This window comes from Sciurus carolinensis, chromosome 8 (genome assembly GCF_902686445.1).
Source record: "Sciurus carolinensis chromosome 8, mSciCar1.2, whole genome shotgun sequence".
NCBI classification, from domain to species: domain Eukaryota; kingdom Metazoa; phylum Chordata; class Mammalia; order Rodentia; family Sciuridae; genus Sciurus; species Sciurus carolinensis.
In genome coordinates, this window is record NC_062220.1 from 118,220,789 (window position 1) to 118,228,304 (window position 7,516).

General features: G+C 42.7%; 1 pseudogene; it reads left to right on the forward strand.

Annotated features, from left to right (window-relative positions):
* The first annotated feature begins 5,870 nt into the window (after positions 1 to 5,870).
* Positions 5,871 to 6,570, forward strand: LOC124991465 (chondroitin sulfate synthase 1-like; annotated as a pseudogene).
* The last annotated feature ends 946 nt before the right edge of the window (positions 6,571 to 7,516 follow it).

The window sequence follows — 7,516 nt, forward strand, 5'->3', positions numbered from 1 at the left end:
GGTGCAGGCAAAGGTGTCACTGATGTTGCAGTTTGACCCTGGGTCCAGAGGACTCTGCAACATAACAGAAAGTTATTATGGGGACAAGAACCTTATGTTTATGTCTTGACAGATGAGAATCTCATTGGTCAAACCCTTTTGAATTTTTTTTAAACAAGCTCACGTCATTTATAAAGAAAGGATACTTTTTTTTTTTTCAAAAGGTTTATTGATAGCGGGGGCATCCGGAATTCCATCCAGTGCTTGACAAAGATCCTCTGGAGGAGGTTTGCAAAGGCTCATACTAAAAGGAATTGCCGGATGTTTTGCTCCGGAGCATGGTGTTTTTTCTGCTGTGTTTTTCTGATAATATATTACTCATTTCAGTCTGAACAGATTGCTTAAGGGGATGAGGGGAATACAACAAAAAATTCCAGAAAATATTACCTACAATCTGAAAAACAATGGGTCTTTACCACTAACAAAATTAAAAATAATTTTGCAACCGTGCAATGAGTCCCTGAAAGCCTCTGGAGAAAATAGTTATAGATCTACCTTTGTCTCCAACAGGCTGGTTAAATTCTAACGATGGTTTTGTTTATGTGTGGTGGTGAGGTAAGAGAATAAGGTTTCACAACATTCCTTCCTTCCTACAAAGAATATGTCACCCCTATAATAAATGTTGGTACACAATAACCATTGCGACTGCTGCCCTCCTGTAGCCCTTAACTCAGCAATTTAGATATTAACCAGATGGACCTAGTAGAGATGGTCACATGAGATTACTTGTCTATCGCTTTAACCGCGAGAATAATAAGAATAGTCTTAGGTCACATAGAGTTTAGATATTAAGGAAATAAACATTGTATTAGCTCATCGACGTAGTTAGATATTCTTAAAACAATTGTGATTAGGTAAGGATAATCTGTAAGGTTGCTGTTTTCTGCCTATGCTTTGGAAACTTCTTTAATATTAACCACAAGACTGTCATTATAGCCTGAAGAAAAATGTATATAAACCCAGCCTTCCCCAGAATAAAGTGGGATTGATTGCACCAGAACTAGAGTCTGTGTCTTTCATTCTCCATCCATTGCCGATGCTGTCTCCCCGTGCCCCGTTTACCAGTGTGGAATCCATGGACTCCTGCTAGGGCTGGACCCCGGCAATTGATGTCCTTGCTCACACCTGAGAACCATGTGTGTTCTTTTTTTATTGTATGTGATGGGGTATCTGGGGGCTATAACCCAGGGGTGCTTAAGCATTGACACATATCCCAAGCCCATTTTATTTTATAATTTTAAGACTGAGTCTCACTAGAGACTTGCTAAGTTGCTGAAGCTGTCTTTGAACTTGTGTCCTTTCTGCCTCAGCGTCCTGAACTACTGGATTAAAGGACTGCATGACTATGCCTAGTCATGTGTGCTCTTTTTTCTCACCTAAAGCAGGATGATATTTTTTTCAGGTACTTAGAACTGGTCTGAGTAGTTCAGAATGTCTCATCCTCTGTACAAAATCCTAATGTGCTCACCATAGGTTGTCTTTGTCCAGGACAAGTTCTCAGGCACAAAAAGTCTAAGAATGGGACATCTCTTGCCATTTTCTCTGTTGATAGGGAGGAAAGAGACTGTTTCATCCACAGACCAGGCTCTGTGGAGATTTTTCCATCCCCAAAACCTGTGACCTATGCTCTGCAGGACTCTAGAATAAACTGACAGGATTTCAGATTTAAAATGCAACTAATTCTGTGAAAGAACCACACTTCCAATGGAAATCTATCCTTTTCTGTAGTGTGAACTACATTGAGAAAGTGAGTGAGCAAGTCAAAACCAAGGTGTTAGTCATTACTCAACAGGCATATGATAGTGAGAGTCTGGCCAGATTGGGTAGTTTCTTGTCCTATGTCCACATCTGTCTGTGAAAATGTGTGTCACTGGACACTGTTTCCACTGCCATCAAAGGTGGAACAGTAATATTCAGCCTCATCCAAAGTCTGTAGCTGACTCATGGTCAGAATGGTTGTGTTTCCTGAGTTAGAGTCACAGACTGTTAGAGATTCCTGAGAGCCAGTTGGTATATCTGTAGATGATCAGAACAGATGCCTGGGATGACTTCAGTTTGCCCCAATATACATATTTAACCCTCTCCAGTTTCTCTCCAGAGCATGTGATCAAGACTGTCTGACTTGAGATCACTGATACAGAGGGTGGCTGATTCTCCTCAAAGAAGGCCACAGACCCTGCAAGGAGAAAAGTAGAGATGAGAAGACAATGAGGCAGAACATCATGGTGGAATGACAGGGAGGAGGAAATCATCTCAAGTCCTGACAATCAAGAAGCAGAGAGAGGGCTGGGATATGGCTCAGTTGGTAGAGTGCTTGCATTGTAAGCACAAGGCCCTGAGTTCAATCTCCAGCACCACAAGAAAAAAAAAAAAAAAAAAAAAAAAAAAAAAAAAGGCAGAGAGAGCTTAGATGACCAGGATCAAAATATGAACCCCACAGTCTCATCTCTAGTGAAAACCTCATTTGGTGCCAATGTACCTGCATACAGTTATCACCTATATCACTGGATTATGTCACTGATTAGTTTACAAGTCACAACCTAATCGTTTTGCCTCTGAAGATTCTTGCATTGTCTCACACATGAGCTTTTGTGGAACACCCCATATCCATGGTCTCTGAACGACCATATGAGAGATATCTCCTCTTCATTGATCTCTGACCTCACATGCACAGCACTGCTGTGTTCTCTAAGACCCCTTATTCATCTCAAGATTTTTTGGGAAGTATATGTTTGGTCATCAGATAAATTATGAATCCTCTGGGAATACCAGTTATAGGAAGTCACTCAAAAGAGGAGACTGAAAAGAGAAGGTTCAGCATTCAACTGCTGCTTTGGGCAAAAAAAATCACACTTGACTTCCATGACCTCTAATCAAAGTCATTTTCCAGGTATTGACCCCTTTATTACTCTTTCAGTTCTTCTGGACTATTTTTTTCTGGGTTCAGTTCAGCAGGGGTATTGACCTTCCACGTTCCTGGCCATGGGCAAAGCAGCTCCCTGCTGAGAGACCACTGATGAAAACTGACTCAGCATAAGGTGGACCATGGACCCTCACATTCCTTAGTCCTCACAGTGACTCCCAAGTGTACTTTGGTTTCATTTAATGTTTCTCTGGTTGTTGGTATGCTTTTAGTCATTTCCCAATTATACCCTGTTTACTTAATCAAACACCTTCTTTTATGGATTTATCACCATTTCTAGCCTCAAACACATTGTGGTTGACACATCTCATTCCACAATATACCATAAATAGACAAGTGTATTCTTATTTTTTAAATCATTCATGTTTTATGCAATGTGTTTAAAAGCACCAAAATTCATACTTGATGAAGAAAAGAACTTTAGGTCCCTATTGTCTGTGAAGTTCATCAGTGTCACAGTTACCAAGGCTGAACTCTGAAACATGGGTTGTCAAAGATTCCTCAAGCAGGGAAGATCCTGTCTTTGAACCAAGGTGAAATCTAGGTTCATGGCTATGAACTGAGGCAGTTGAGAGTCAGTGTCACTCTGAGAGTCTCCATAAAGAGCCTGGACATACTCCACGCAGAGAGAAGAGACCAAGTGCCCCCTTCCCTCATACAAGACTACACTTGAACATAGGAGGAGATTCTCCCTGAGGAAAGATCTGCCTGGAGGTGGGAGGAAAGGCCAGGGAGGAGTATGCAGACATCCTTAGAAGACCCTAGGATAGAGAAATCTTCCAAGGGATCACTTCTGGTTAGTGATAAAATGTGCCCTGAGATTAGCAGGAGGCCCATGCATAATGCTGGGAGAATGAAACAGACCCTAGGAACCCCACCCTCTCACACTGTGCTCTCTCCTACAGCACTGAACCTCAGCTTGTTCTTTCTAATGAATTTCAACCAGCATGGTCTGCTCATGCTTACACATATGACCAGCCTCCTTCAGTGGATTTGCCAGGTGAGATCTTTATAGTTAGTTGGGTCTTGCCAGTGTCCTGGGGGTGATCCCTGTTAGTCTGACTCTCTCTGAATGTGGTCACTGCAGCCCAGGGCATAGTTTGGACTCTCCTTATGTCCAGTTTGGGGACTGAAATTGGACTCCTGTTCACTCCCAGGTCTGGTCTCACTCTTGAACTCTGACTGTGCAATCCCAATTTCTTTCTTGGCTGATTCTGGATGCTCTTCCACTACCCACTGGTGGTTGAGGATTCACAGAGTAGTAGCCTCCCTCCTGGGGACCCCAAAGCCTCTCTGCCACTGGGGAACTTACTGTCAGGGTGTCCAGCCTCACTCTGTGGCAGTTGTGCCAAAACCTCCCCTCCCCCCTGTGCCTCTCAGATTGGTGGCATTCTCAGGGCATAGGGAGTCATGGCAGGTCCAGTTCCTATTACCAGGTGCTTTGTTTTGTTAGAAGAGAATCCCACAACCTAAAGCCTTTCTCCCCAAACACAGTAGTTTAGAGAAACTGTGTTAAACCCTGTGTGAATGAAGGTTTCTTATGTATTGAGGAACCAAGACTCATGTGTTTCATCTAAAGTCATAAAAGATAATGAAAGATTTCTGTCAAGGTGCTCTTTTCTACATGTAATTTATCTCTTTTTTATGTTCCTCACCACTCCACTACCAGCTTCCGTTGTGATTGGTTGATTTTTTTCCCCTAGTCATACCACTTTGGCTACCTCTTCATATTCTTTTATCTATATTTTTAATTTATTTTCATAGTGGTTCCTATGTGCTTAACACTTACTATCTTTTATTTTTTTTTTTGGGTGCTGTGCTCACAAGGCAAGCACTCTACCGACTGAGCTATCTCCCCAGCCCCAACACTTACTATCTTACATCAATACCAATATAGTTTGAAATGTTGCTGACTTCATTTTATTACCATATGTTACCTCTCCTCCTATCCTCCTCTATTCCCTTTCCTTGTTTACAATGCTATTGTTGCGAGTATGATGTCCATACATTGTGTGTCCCTTATTGACTTAAACTATGAACTTTTTTCTCCTGTCTTTTAATTCATATAGTAAAATGTTACAAATGAAAATATAAGACTACACACCATTGTTGGGATTTATGTTCAGCTATGTACGTACCTTTACCCGAGATTTTAACTCTTCAGGTTCTCAAGTTCCCATCTCTTGGCCTCGTTCAGTCTTAGGACTCCCCTCAGCATTTCACGCTGGGCAGGACTATCAGAACAACTAATGTGCTCTGTAATTATCACATTTGCGATAGTCAGCTCTTCTTCACTGTGCCCAGAATACCTGAGTGAACAATTTAGAGGAGGACAGATTTCCTTTGGATCATGGTTTTACAGGTTTCTGTGATCTTCTGACTCCATCACAGAAACAGCATGGTAGAAGAGCATGGTGGAATATGCAGAAAAATAAAACTAGGCCCTTATTTTTCACATTGCACAAAAATCAACTCTAAATGTATCAAAGGACAATGGCGAGCTAAGTAGGAGGAGGTGCAGCTGCAGCAGCAGCCTAGGCCACAGAGAGAAAAGGGGCGGAGCCTGCCTGGGGCACAAGCAGGGCAGGACAGCGGCTCTGGCCAGGGGCCACTGCCATTGCCTTTGCACTGGTCCTACACCTCCGTGCCAAAGCGAGAGGAGCCTTGGCGGTCTTGCTCAGGAGCCGCCACTTGCACGGGCAAGGCATGTTCTGCTCTTAAAGGAGCAGGCCGGCGGTGGGGGCAGGAGATCAGAATGAAGTGCCAGCGTGGGGCCTGAGGTCAGCTCAGGGGGCCTCCTGGGGCGCGGCTGGCCCTAGGCAGCCACTGAGCTGCGGGGACCAGGCCTCAAGGCACTAGGGCCGCTTGGTCTCTATGGGTGGGAGCTGCGGTGGGAGGGCTTCTGAGGATGGGCGACAGAATCCGCCCTGCAAGCAGAGTGACCTGGACATTGCCGCACGCAGGTCGGCTTTCCTGGCTCGGAATGCTTCTTAGGCTATTACTGGGCTTCGTGTTGGCCTCGACGTCTGGTCCTGCCCCGCACTTCGGAGCTGAAGTGAGCGGGTCAGTGGCACCGCATCAGACAGGAGGACTGCAGGCCCAGCAGGCGGTGGCGGCGGAGGCGGCGGCGGCGGCGGCAGCAAAAGCATCCCAGGCTGGCAGGGCACACGAAGATGCCTGCGGCGCACAGCTGTGGCCACAAGGTTTGGCCCCAGATGGCGGCCAACACGACAGGACCTTTCTCTTTTGGGGGAGTCATGACTGCTTAGAAATACTTGCAGACCCATGCCATGGTCGCCCTCACAACATGATCCAAGAAAGTGGAGTTCTTCTCCAGTGAGGGTTCAGACACATCTCTACCAATTCCAATACTGTCACTATGGATCGTGGATGACTCCTGCCTGTCCCAAAAGAAGTCTTTTACGATGCTTAAGTAAATACACAATCAGCAATTGGACAAGTATGAATGGTTTATGGGAACAGATGATGATATTTACATCAAAGGAGATCATCTGGTGAGTTTCCTGAAGAGTTTGAATAGCAGTGAGCCCCTGTTTCTCTGGCTGTAGACAGGACTGGGCATCACAGAAGTCTTTTTGGTTTTATGAGATGCAGCTGATTTTTTTTTTGAATTTTTAAATGGTTCTTTATTCATAAACTTGATGCAAGTTTACAAAATTTACTGTACATTGCCAAATAAATCTGCAATGAAAAATAAAATCCAAAAAACAAAGCATGCCAAATGTGCAGCTGTCAATCTGGTAGCTATCAGGATATTAAAGAATTCAATAATGTATTCAAGATTTAGCCTTAGGCTTAAGGAACTTTAATGCTTTAAAGAATTCTGCCTTGTCACTTGTTATCTGAGCAACTGGCAATGAGAGCTTTATATAAATGTAACCAAGTGAGCAAGATAAAGAAAATCTTTATCTACTATCCTAACCAAATTAAAATCAAAAGAAACACAATAATGCATAAGTGCCAAATCTCTTGAATAGGGTTTACAGAGTTAAAAACCAAATCTTAAAGCAAATGCATAAGAAATGCATTTGAACTTTGAAACTGGTTTGTGCAGAAAAAAATGTGCTTCTGGGTTTCTTTTAAAAAGTGCTTAATAACTAGAATTTGTTTTTAAATCAAACTTGGGTTTATTAAAAAAAAAAAAATCTCTCACCAACCAAACAGGACTGATTCATGTAAGGCAATAAAATGCAGAGTACATTGATTTGAGTCAGGTTTTACAAAAGAATTAAGAGATCCTATTAGTCTTTTGGTTGTAAAAGCCATTGTCATGACAACAAAAATTTTAAGAATCTCCAAATCAGGTATCTTTTTGTACTTAACTATATAGCTTTTTGCTCAAGGAAGTCTGTCTTCATGCCAATCACTTTATAAGTTTATTAGTTTACAAATAATTGCAACATCCCGTTAATAAAATGGAAAGGTAAAATGACTTAGTATTTTAAATAACTTCAAGTTCTATATTGTGGCTCTTCTTCGTAAGAAATATTGAACCAACAAGAAGCAGATTCAGCCCAGCAAGACTCTGCTGCC